Here is a 12,881-nt window from a genome sequence, read left to right on the forward strand (position 1 = left end):
ACATCTTAGTGGGCTTTGTCTGGTAGGGTGGGGATGGTTTAATTTTTTATTTGCACTTGTTTGTGTGATTTGTTTACCTTTATTGTACTTTGCACTACTGTCGTGTTGTTGTTGTTGTGTTTGTTGTTGTTGTAACATTCTTACCCGCCCCGACTGCACATCTGTGACAAAAGAGCTTCATAGCTCATCGGATTCCTCCTGCAGCATAAATAAACATTCTGAGTCTGCGTTCAAGTGTGCCGAGCCCATCGCTGCTCACACAAACATCGATGGATGTTGCTCTCCGCGTTGGGACGGAGTCTCCCCTAATTCATACGGAGTTCTCTATAGCACAGTGACGTCCGGTAGTTGTATTCATTCAGCGACATCTGTAAAGGTCGGACCTGACCGTCCGCTCCTGCTGCTGCTGCTGATGATGAGACCCAGAGGGTCAAAGCCGATCCAGAGTGTGGTGCGAGAATTTGTCCTCGGCAAATATGGTCAAGCGCAACTTCTGCTTGCCAATATTTGTATATATTTGACGATATTTTGTCTGAAACACCCATAGGAGGCTGGCGGAATGAATGTTTGTATTTTTTTGCGGAGACGCACTTGTGAGCTCCCGGTTTCAAATCCCAATCAATTGAACTTCTTTCGCACCGTACGTAGCCAACCAATTGGGGGGGCGGGAGAGGGTTGAGCCCCCCCCCCACTCCCTTCTAAATAATTATGGCCAAGTAAATAAATGTTCTTACAATATTTGAGGGTAGTGGAGCCTCTTCCTGAGCTACATAGCGAGTGAGGGCACAAGAGCGTATCGTAACTAATTGTGTTTAGCGCTTAATATTTGCTTCAAGTTTGACTTGAGTCGTTACCCCCCCCCCCCCCGCTTTAAACACGGCAACGTTATGGGTTTGCAATGGGGGGGTCTCGTGTGTGCGAAATTCAATGGCTTCTGTCCAAACATGAAAACAATGCGAAGCCCTCCACCCCCGTCTCTAAAGGTATTAACATTTACACTACTTGCATTTAATTTAAACACTTGCAGCAGTTGCCCAACACAATTAGAGTTGTCTCGCTGGTCAGCCGTGGACCAAGTGCATTTAACAGCAGGGCATGAAGCTGCGTTGCTCACACACAGCAGGAAGGTATACGACTCCCATCATGTGTCATCCATGCATGTCACGTATGAACTTCTTTCGCACCGTACGTAGACAACCGTGCTAATGTCGGAGGTGCGGGGGAAGGACAATAGACTAAATAATATGGTGGGCATGTGTCAACTAAAAGTACGAAACTAAACTATGTTTTTATTTTACCAGGTAAAGCCCACTGAGCTAAAGAGCTCTTTTTCAGAAGCGATCTGGCCGCACATAATCGCTCAAATAAGTGGCTTATCATGTGGAAATATATAGCAGCCAAATACTCGAAACGCGTGATGTTGATTCTCAATGCGGAGGGTGAAAACCCGGAGAGAGACACGCCAACTCCAAATATACAGCAGCAGGCGGTCAGGGTCGGGATCGAACCCACGACCTCCTGCGCACCAGGCGAGGTAGTTAACATCTCCTAGCCACCGTGCTTATGATGAGAGAGACGCAAACTCCAAATATACAGCAGCAGGCGGTCAGGGTCGGGATCGAACCCACGATCTCCTGCGCACCAGGCGAGGTAGTTAACATCTCCTAGACACCCTGACGCCACATTGCAGGTACAAAGCCCTCGGCCTTGGAACGCAGTCAAACTCCGTCTAAACTGGACTACACGGGGGGAAGGGGGACATGACCTAAGATGAACCCAAATAATATGAAGAATGTTGTGAATGACTCCGTTTAACTGTGGGCTGGATCCCGGATATTTTGATGTCCAGGCCCCCCTGGGTATTTGTCGGAGAGAGCCCCCTTTTTGCCGACCCCCGGATATAACTAATTCACGCATAAACAGGTAACGGATGAACGGAGTTGGCTATACACAGCAATCATCGCCACCCCCCCCCCCCCCACAGCAAAAAAACAACTTGGTAGGACCTTCCTAAAAATGAGTCATGAGGCTGAGTGAGGCTTTCCTGGTTAAACAATCGTAATATAAAACTTACACAGATTTCAAGGTTTTGAAGGGAGTTGTTCCTTCCTGCTGTTTGTGAGTAGCAGCAGCCCTTTGCGTGTTGTTAAGTCCGTGCTCGTTTGCAGCCTGCACGCATATTTCCTGTTTGCGATGGGTTGTCCCGTAATCTACGGTGTTGGATTTGAATCGTGGACCAGTGGTATGAAATTCCACATTCTCACGACAATAGCTCCGTCTGTCCACGGATCGACCGCTGTTAACGTCCCACTGCAAGGTGGCACTCATTCGGGGTATGTACGTACGTGAGTAAGAATAATTCAAACTTAAAACGCGCATTCACATCATATGATCCCAATGCGCAATGCATGAAAAGCAGCAAACAAAATCAGCACCAGGGTGTCACCCACAACACCGAAGAGGGAAGAAGGTCACTTTAAAGAAACGGCTTTTCGGAGCAGACGGAAACACATCCACCGACTCTGAGTTCACGTGGTAAGGCATTTCGATATTTTACTAGGTTATTTAATTTTAGTGTGTCTTTCTCCTGATTTTCAAGCTTGCCTCGTCGTCATCTTACTTGCAGCATCACGTTGTCGTCCACTCATTGATATGCTAATTTTTTCTCTGCCCCCTCCCTCTCTCCGCCCCCGCCCCCCTCTCTATATTTAAGGCCTCGTCACAGAAACGACCCCTCTCTTTATGCCGATACGTGTTCTCTCTCTGTGTGTCCTTGTGATCTGTCTGCTTGTATGTCTGTCTATAGTTTTCTAGTTAGATTTTTGTTGCCATTTCTTTTATGTCTGATGATGATGATTGCTTGTGTTGCAATCGGAACGTCGTAATATGCTATTATTTAATTTATTATTTTATCTTTAGACGGGACTTAACCGAAAGAACCAAAGAATAATTCCTGCAGTCACAAAAGCTCCAAAATTAAGATAGCATTCCACGGCGTTCGCTTCGCCTGGCACCGCGCGCAAGCCGACCGCGCTGACCGGAGGCTCAGCTCCTCTGCAGTCATCGAGAGCGAAGCGACTTCAACGATTGGAGCGGATCGCGTGCCGCCGAAAGAGCCCTCTTCTCCCCCCCCTCCCCACCATTCCAGAGGGCATCTTTTGCCAGCGGGAGACTTGCAGTACACAGGACACCCCCTTCGTTTATCGAAAGGGGTCGTTCATAAATGACGTCACGCACCTGGGGGGGGGGGTCAGACATTTGTGACGATGTATGACGAGGGGGGGTGGGTTTGAGAAATGTGACGTCACGTGAAAATGCGCAACTTTAAATAAATATAGACAACACGTTCTACTTAATTAAATAGACTTTTTAATAAATGTTTTCCCCTACAACAGGGGTCGGCAACCAAAATAACAAGAAGAGCCATTTCTTTCCAATTCGGTACAAAATTCAGTATTTCAAGAGCCGCAATGCATCTGAGTACATACGTACTCATCGTCAAGAAGCAGCCCGTAAAGAGCCGCATGCGGCTCCGGAGCCGTAGGTTGCCGACCCCTGCCCTACAACATCAGAGTGCAGCGCCACATTAAATACGCACTACAATGACAATAGTTGAAAGCGATTTGAAGCATGTTTAATATTTGGGGGGGGGGGGGGGCAGAGCTTTGTGACGTCATATTTGAGGGGGGGGGGTCTGATTTTTTGTGACGCCGTGTGACGATGGGGGGGGGGAAATAAAAAATCGTCCAAAATCGCGTGACGTCATTTATGAACGGCCCCAAAGATTGCATCGCGTGGCCAATAAAGAGCCGCGTGGCCAATAAAGAGCCGCGTCTCCTGCCCAAGCAATGAGAAAAGGAACTTTGAAAACAAAAACAATCTATACGCGACTTGGAGGTGGGGGCTGGTTTGGGGAATCACTCGGCAGCGATCGAGAAAGTCGTGAGAGTTGTGTAGGGGGAGCGGTGGGTGTTGTGGTTAGCGCTCCGCTGCGCTACGAACCCGGCGACTCGTGTTCGATTACCCGCTCACGGCCAACACCGGTGACGATTATCTCAACCGGTCCTGGGCCTCCCCTAGGTCGACTCGGCCTCAAATGAGTATCTGGTGCGGTCTGTAAACATCGCTACTGGGGAGACAAAGGCGGCCGGGCGTGGTGCTGGCCACCCATCCCCTCGTGTACTGTGCCGGCCTTCATAGGTGCTACTCGCTAACAGCACTTGCCCCTACAGTCTGTGTACGGGGGGGGTCTTTGTTTTTGATGCTCCCATTTTCAGATTAATTCGAAAAATCTTCCACGGCTCCCCCCCCAACCCCCCCACCCCCCCCCCCAAAAAAGTCCTAAAATCTGTCCGAGAAACGAAACTTCAGATGATTCGACTTTGTTGTTTTTATTTTGTGTTTTTGGATTCATCATAAAACGGGAGGCGACGTCGTCGCCATTTTTCCGTCACTTGCACAGCTTTCCCGCCAAAAATGGAGTCACGTGGCGTCCGGTGACGTCACTGTTGCTGGCACGAGGACGCGACAGACGCAACGTTGGCTTAACAAAAAAAACTCTGAACTCTTAATATCTAAAACTCATACCTTATGCCCCTACATGGTTATCAGCTTAGGTATCTTTAGAATACAGTGCTACACGTAGTGTATGAGGTTTTTAGGTTTGTGGAGGGCTGTGTTTGCCACTCAACTAAACTGTTTTATGTTTACTCTTAGGTTTATTTCGGTAAAGTCACATAGGTAAAAATAATAATAAAAATTAAAAATAATGGAAATAATATTTCTATTATTATTCCATTAAAAATAAAAAATAATGGAAATAATATTTATATTATTTCCATTATTTGTATTTTTATTATTTTATTTATTTTTACCTACGTGACTTTACCGAAAAAACCTAAGAGTATGAATCCTTGCAGTCACGAAAGCTTCAAATCAAGAATTATGTTTTATTTTACCAAGGAAGTCTACGTATAGCTCTTTTTCAGAAGCGACCGGGCCAGAAATGACATCTCAACGAAGTGGCTTATTACGTGAAAATGTTTAGCATCCAAATGCTCCGAACGTGCGATGTTGATTCTAAATATGGAAGGACAAACCGGAGGACCTGGAGAAAAATCCACACTACCACGGGGAGAGAGAGAGACACGCAAACTCCCAAATATACAGCAGGCGTCAGGGTCGAGATCAAACCCACGACCTCCTGTGTACCAGGCGAGGTAGTTAACATCTCATAGCCACCGTGAGGATGATGAGAGAGAGAGAGACACGCAAACTCCAAATATACAGCAGGCGTCAGGGTCGGGATCGAACCCACGACCTCCTGTATACTAGGCGAGGACGTTAACATCTTCTAGCCACCGTGATGATGATGAGAGAGAGAGACACGCGAACTCCAAATATACAGCAGGCGTCAGGATCGAACCCACGACCTCCCGTATACCAGGCGAGGACGTTAACATCTCCTAGCCACCGTGATGATGATGAGAGGAGAGAGACACGCAAATTCCAAATATACAGCAGCTGGCGTCAGGGTCGGGATCGAACCCACGACCTCCTGTGTATCAGGCGAGGTAGTTAACATCTCCTAGCCACCGTGATGTTGATGAGAGAGACACGCAAACTCCAAATAAACAGCAGGCGTCAGGGTCGGGATCGAACCCACGTGTGGGTTGTCTCAGATTCTCCAGTTTCCTTATCCAGCACACACACACACGTGATAAATAAAGGTATCCACCAAACCGTCCGAGGCATCGCTCTGATGTTAATAAAATTGTTAAAATACCCAAGTTTAGGCTCACGGTGCACGGGCGACAGTGGTGAACTCGCGTGAAATTTAATTTCCATAGAATAAAGTCGCTTCTCATTACATTGTGTTAAACATTTTAAACCGGACAACAGCCTACTGCTGTTATTAGTCAGCAAATAATCCGCGCGCTCGATTGGAAATAAAAGCAGAATTGGCACGGAGAGATTAAAAAGCGAACGGCGAAATTAAACTGCAATTAAGAAAAAACCAAAAACCATAGAATACGGAGAACAAGGCAGGCGCTTTTAGTCCCATGGGGCTGCAGTGAACGTTTCGTTGCCCGTTTCCTCGCTCGCAATTTTCCGACTCGGTGAGTTGTCTCCGAAGGCCAGGCGTGACTCGGGAGGGCCCCCCACCCCCATTGTGACTCGCCCCCCCATTGTGAGGCACTGGGAGAGAGGGTGCCACGTGCAGTTTGAGCCACGGTGGCACTTCCAGGGCGCCGGTCCCAGTTGGCAGGACCGCACGCACGCAGAGTGCGAATGTCGTTGTCTTATCGAGGATGTTGTATGTGGCGCTCTCGTCAAAGCGCTTTGCAGGAGTTACACATTGGACATTAGTCATTGGCCGATGGGGAAATGTGATTGGGTTTGAGTGTTGGGGGAGGGGAAGGGATGGCAAGGGAGGATGATGGTAGGGAGGGGGATGGGGCGAGGTTTGCCCCCTTGCTCTGATAGAGGGCGGCTGAAAACAGGCAGAGAGTCCCAGCTTAAATGAGTCGCACTTTGTTCGAGAGGTTATTTAATTGGACTGATTTTCTGAGATGTCCGTCGTAATACTCGCTGCAGTGTTGTGCACGCCTCGTGCGTGGTTCTGCGTTTGCAGGAATGGGAGCTGCTGCAAACGACATCTGTGTGCCTCTTCACAGCGATGCTGCTGCTGCTGTTGTTGTTGTTTGCGTTGGAAAATCCCTGCCGAGTTTATTTTCATTGATTTAGATGACACGTACACAAAATAAACGGAAATGACATTTTATTGACTTTATTTTCGTCCTGGGAGAGATCAAATATATATGTGTGTCAAAAAATCTAATTACGGTTCACGTGAAAACTTTTATATTGATTTGGGCACCAGAAATTGCCCCAGCATTTCACAGTGGTCTCAAGGGAATTCACTTCTCGGCTAATATGCCAAGTACGCCTGAAGCAGTATATACACACACAAATACAGTATATCAATATGGTACATATAACTTGTTCGTCTGGCCATTCATAACTGCACCTATTATGTTTTCGGTTACATACCATCGTGTGACACATTTAAAAAAAGGCACAATTTGAATGTAAAAAATGTTCCATCACACGACACATTCAGAAACTTAGCAAACGTATATTTGACATTTTGTCTAAATGTAATTCGACTATGTCAAAGATTTGCCTGCATGCCTTTAACGACAAAACATGTACATGTACATTTTGGCTGTTTAATGGTGTGCAGACGCGGTCTTTCAATATGAAACAAGTAGTAAAAAAAAAGGTTACAAGTTTGCCAAATATTAGTTGGCAGAAGTAATTTTGGAACAAGTGAAAGAGATCGGTTCACGCATGAATTCATGAAGAGAAAGAAGGGGTAGCCGATACTACTGCTGGAATCGGGAAATGGGGCAGCACACATCGTTGAGAACAGCTGACCAGAGAGATGAGAGATGGTCGAGAGACAACATCACAGACCTTGGAGGTTGCTATAAGACCGGAGGAGCAGCTGCGCTCAAGGAAGAAATGGAGAAATTGAGGTGAACTTTGACCAACGGTGGGAAGTTATCCGCCGATAAGTGCCACCGTAGTTTTAATCAATTTGAACAGATCTTTGAACTTGCATTGTTCAAACTGTCAATACGCAAGTCGGCCTAGTGCGAGGGTACGTCGATGGAAGAGACCGATGGCCGATGATCAAGAATAAAAACGGATTTGCAGACAAGGGAATGGCATGCGACGAGAGGGCTTCGACCGGGGAGATAGAGCGATGAAATCGGTTCGTGCGCAGGTGCCGGGGGGTGATAACATCACAGGATCGTGAGGGTTGGCGACGGATTAGGGAATCATACAGAAATGACATAACATAGATCAGTGGGGAAAGAAAAAAAATCAAAATGTATTTTTTAAATCCTTTATATTACGTTCGCTTGCTTGTTTAGGACCGTGCAAATCTTTCGGTCGTTTTTTAACCCACTTCCCGTGATCCAATCGAGCTGACATTTTGCACACAGACTCGTTGTGCGTGACAATGCATTTTCGTGAAAAACATTTTTCCAAAATTTTACACTGTTTAGGGAAATGTTTTTTAAATATTTAATTACCAATTGTTTAATGCTGCCAGACAATCATCTGACCCATAGGTGGCAGCCATCTCAAGCCAGAGGACGAGAGGACTCTAGCCGCCCCGATGCCACGCATATAAAGGATTTATAGTGAAAATCTTTGTTTTTACGGGTTAATTTTTTACTTTTCGTAACAGCTATTTTCATTGGAGTATGCCTCCCCTTGCCTCCCCTGACCACACGTTCCTGTCCAGCAGTGGATTGGCCATCACCGATGATGGTGAATATTCACCCCGACAGTTTTGAGCGATCCTTTGCAATTTCCACGACGAAACCGATTCTCGCATGGATCCACAAAATAGGTTTTTGGGTGAGATCGCGTAAATATTAACGTGTCGTTAAACTCGTCACCAACGAATTGCAAATGCTGTGAGTTTACTCTCCAACACACCGGTGTGCTGAACTAGTAATGAATTGGCATGTTTTGTTTTTGTGACAAACCTCACTAATTGGCTGTGTCGGGTGGTGGCGGGTTTAACGACGCATTTATACTTACGCTAACCCAAAAATCCTCTATTGTGGATACTATTGATCGCGAAAGCCCACGTCCCGCATGGATGTTTCGACATTTTGGAGTAAGCTGATGAGTTTATAACGAGATTCGTTTTGCAATTGTTCCTGAAAGACCAAGGTTTTACTTCTCGTTTATTCTCAGGTCGTCACGGCAGCCTTGACTCATCCCTGTCTAGTCCACGCACCGCTTTGTGCAGTGGGTGAAAGCCAACACGTGATTTATACCCTTTAGCCATGTTCCTGCTTTTTAGACGATTCGTAAAGTACTGTGTAACAAGGAGTGAGAAATGTGAGGGGTGCTGAAGGCCATGGGCAGAGGTTACGATGGTGGGCACGGGGGGGGGCAATGCCTCGCCCAAAATAAATTTATAAATTTATTTTCAGTAGTTCAGAATTAAGATAAAAAAAAATAATTATATTCGCTCGCGATTCCTGTGAGGGACAAAGGAAAAATCCCTGCCCCGTCACGTGGAGAAGTCGAACTCCGCCTATGCTGAAGGGTCATGCACACACACACACACCACGAAATGGTACAATGGCCTAAGACAAATTATGGGGGGGTCACCGTTTTGACCCCGTGCCCATACTGGACATCTGTGAAAAAGTGCTTCATAGATCATCGGATTTCTCCCGCAGTAATAATAAATAAAAATTAAGATTTTTGCATCGCGCTAATCAAACGGGCAATTTATATTAATGTAGAAATTGAGCTTTTGTTTATTTTGTACAGACAGTATGTTATCTCGGAAAAATAATCAATTTATGAAACGCGCATTAACATTATTTAGATTATTTTGCTGCTATAAATTTCTACGTTATAAGCCACTTTGTTGAGCTATCGTCTGTGGCCAGGTCGCTTCTGAAAAATAAGTGAATACCTCCGTGGTCTTTGCCTGGTATGATGGGGATGGTTTAGTGTTTGTATGTGTTTTGGGTGATTTGCTATCGTGTTTATTCCGTCATCAGGTGGGAAAACCACAGCAAGAAATACAATTACGGAAGCTTGTGTTGCTTCCGAAACGTCGTGATTTAATTTAGTTTCTGATTATTTGTATTTTATATTTATAAAAAAAGTGTTTTATTTTATTTTATACCCACGTGACTTTACCGAAAGAACCAAAGAGTATGGAACATTGCAGTCACGAAAACTTAAGATCTAAACTTTCGTGTTTTTGTTGTTGGAACGTTCTTACCCGCCCCTACTGGACATGTGTGAAAAAGAGCTCCATAGCTCATCGGATTCCTCCTGCAGCATAAATAAACATTCTGAGTGTGCTTGCCTATGCGAACGCTGCTTGATAATGTTGCACGTGGAGAGCCTATGGTCTAAAGCCACGTTTCTTTACATGTGCGTGGTGTGTGCGCACGTGTAGAGACAGGGGGGGGGGGGTGTAGTGTGGTCAGCACTACGCTGCGCTTCCAATCCGGCGTCTCCCGAGTTCGACTCCCGCTCACGGCCAACATCGGTGACGGATATCTGAACCGGTCCTGGGCCTCCCCTAGGTCGACTCAGCCTTAAATGAGTAAGGTGGGCCTATGGTACGGCGCGAATGAAGTTCAAAGCGACCGGTCCGCGTGTAACGCCACCGGTGAGGGTCGTTGGAAGAATATCGGCAACGGTGGGTGGCGAGAGTTTTATATTTTTAAAATGTGTTTGTTTGTGTTCACCGACATGGCGAATTGAGATTGTGAAGAGGAGCGGTGGGAGATTGTGAGGAGCGGTGGGAGATTGCGAGGGAGACGCGGTGGGAGATTGTGAGGGAGACGTGGTGGGAGATTGAGGGAGACTGTGAGGGAGACGTGGTGGGAGATTGTGAGGGAGACTGAGGGAGACGTGGTGGGAGATTGTGAGGGAGACGCGGAGTTCTTGAATCGACGCGGGGCTCCACTGCCCTGCGACCACTTGAAGAAAAAGTAGCTCCGGGCCGGAGGTGTCAACCCGGATGCGCGCGCGGAGGGATACACCCCCTCCCCACCCCCTGGCCCCTCCCTCTTTAAGCCCCTCCCCCTTTAGGCCCCTCCCCCTTCTCGTCACACCGCCAAGGGGTGTCGCGCGGAGGGTTACACTCGCACGCCGGCGAGGCGGCGAAGCGGCCGCGTACGGCGAGCGAGGGGGTCAAGAGATTTGAACGCGCGCGGAAGGCGATTGGCGACTGAGGCGGCGGTGGTGGTGGTGGTGGAGGCGGTGGTGGTGGTCGTGGTGGCGGGCCGCGGTCTCTGGGACCGTCCTCGTCTTCGTGTCGTTGCTAACAAACAATTGAATTTAAACAACGAGGAGAAGGAGGCGACGGAGGGGAAGGGGGGATTGTTTTTTTGTTAGTTCGTTATATACAACCGCGTGCCCCGTGCTGCTGCTGCTGCTGGGGTGGGTGGTGGTGTTGGCGGCGTCGTGGATTACGCGGCGTTCGGCTGGGAGCAACACGCTCGCCGCTCGCCTCTCTCCGGCTTTTGGGATTATCACGAACCCCGAGTTGTCGAAGGCGACGGGGGTTAGAGGGGTCCCTCCCCACCTCTCCCCCCCCCACTACCCCCCCATCCTCCAACAACAACAACCACCACGACCAACCACACAACAACCAACAACCAACCCCCTGTTTGGAATTCATGCTGAATTGTTGATGAAGTAGCCTCGGAAGGTAAGTGTCATCAAGCGTGTGGTCGTGTGTGCTCGCTTGTCAATTCCGCGGCGACGCCTTCGAACTCTTCTCTCTCTCTCTGACACAGCGGGCAAAGTTTTAAGAATTCGGATCCGTCGTGGATGTGGCGAGGGGTGGTGGTGGTGTGAGCTGTGACAATCTCCGTGTGTCCGCCTTTACACGAACACAAATCATCTCTTCTCTCTCCTCACCCACGCGGCTCCGTCGCGAATAGTCGCGACCCGACATGGTGACTCGCTCGCCCCATCATCTGCCCATTGTTCTTCACTGTCGGCAATGCCTCGTGTAGTCAGTCAGCCTGTCGTGGTGGTCGTCGTCTTGCGGACTGTTCAGTGAGCGAGTGCCTCCACCACCTCCTCCATCACCCTCCCTTCCCCGTCATTCTCTTCCGTCCTCTGTCGCTCTCTGGGACCAAGATGTCAAGTTGTGGGCTTCACCCCGATCGGTGCCACGTTGTCAATAATCGATACCCCGCGGCCCCCCTTTCATTAATAAGGGTTCACCCCCCCCCCCTTCTGTAAATGTCGACTTTTTTGTTTGTGTAAAGTGGTCTCTAACACCGTTCATATCGCTCGCCCGCCCACGTGTGTGTGTGTGTGCGCGCTGTGTTATGTAGGAACAGCATTGTCGGGGGGGGGGGGGGGGGGTACATGTTGCATGAGGCGCCACGCTGAACGTGTTGGTCTCGCACCCCACGGGGGAGTTCAGTCACGGGCGCTTTGGTCGGCGGCATCATCATCTTCATCATCACAGCCACCACCACCACCACCGCGGCGGCGGCGGTGTCATATCTCACATTTGCGGTGGATGGACACTCGCAACACGATGTCTGCGTGGTCTGCACACACTGCACACACTGCACACCGCACGCACACACTGCACACACACCGCACACACACACTGCACACCGCACACACTGCACACACACACACCGCACACACACACTGCACACGCCGCACACACCCCACACACAACACACACACCGCACACACACCGCACACACTGCACACACACCGCACACACACCGCACACACACCGCACACACTGCACACACACCGCACACACACCGCACACACTCTGCACACCGCACACACTGCACACACACACCGCACACACTGCACACACACACCGCACACACACCGCACACACTGCACACACACCGCACACACTCTGCACACCGCACACACTGCACACACACGCCGCACACACTGCACACGCCGCACACACCCCACACAATACACACCGCACACACTGCACACACCGCACACACCACACACACCCCACACACAACACACACCACACACACTGCACACACCCCACACACCCACACACCGCACACACCGCACACACCACACACCGCACATTGCACACACCATACACACACACACACCGCACACACTGCACACACCCCACACACCGCGCACACCCCACACACCCCACACACCGCACACCCCACACACCCCACACCGCACACACCGCACATTGCACACACCATACACACACACACCGCACACACCGCACACACACACACCACACACCGCACACACTGCCACACACCGTACACACACACCGCACACACACACCG

At 48.9% G+C, this 12,881-nt stretch overlaps 1 protein-coding gene across 8 annotated transcripts in view; it reads left to right on the plus strand.

Annotated features, from left to right (window-relative positions):
* Positions 1-10,781: 10,781 nt before the first annotated feature.
* LOC133355062 (transcription factor 12-like) overlaps positions 10,782-12,881 on the plus strand; it is a 249,467-nt gene continuing 247,367 nt past the window's right edge. For all 8 annotated transcript variants that reach the window (XM_061572335.1, XM_061572339.1, XM_061572332.1 and 5 more), the window contains exon 1: positions 10,782-11,275. The gene's annotated coding sequence lies outside the window, so the exon portion shown is untranslated. The remainder of the gene's footprint in view (positions 11,276-12,881) is intronic.

The sequence above is a fragment of the Lethenteron reissneri genome, chromosome 50 (genome assembly GCF_015708825.2).
Source record: "Lethenteron reissneri isolate LAM-NWPU_2019-01 chromosome 50, ASM1570882v1, whole genome shotgun sequence".
NCBI classification, from domain to species: Eukaryota; Metazoa; Chordata; class Hyperoartia; order Petromyzontiformes; family Petromyzontidae; genus Lethenteron; species Lethenteron reissneri.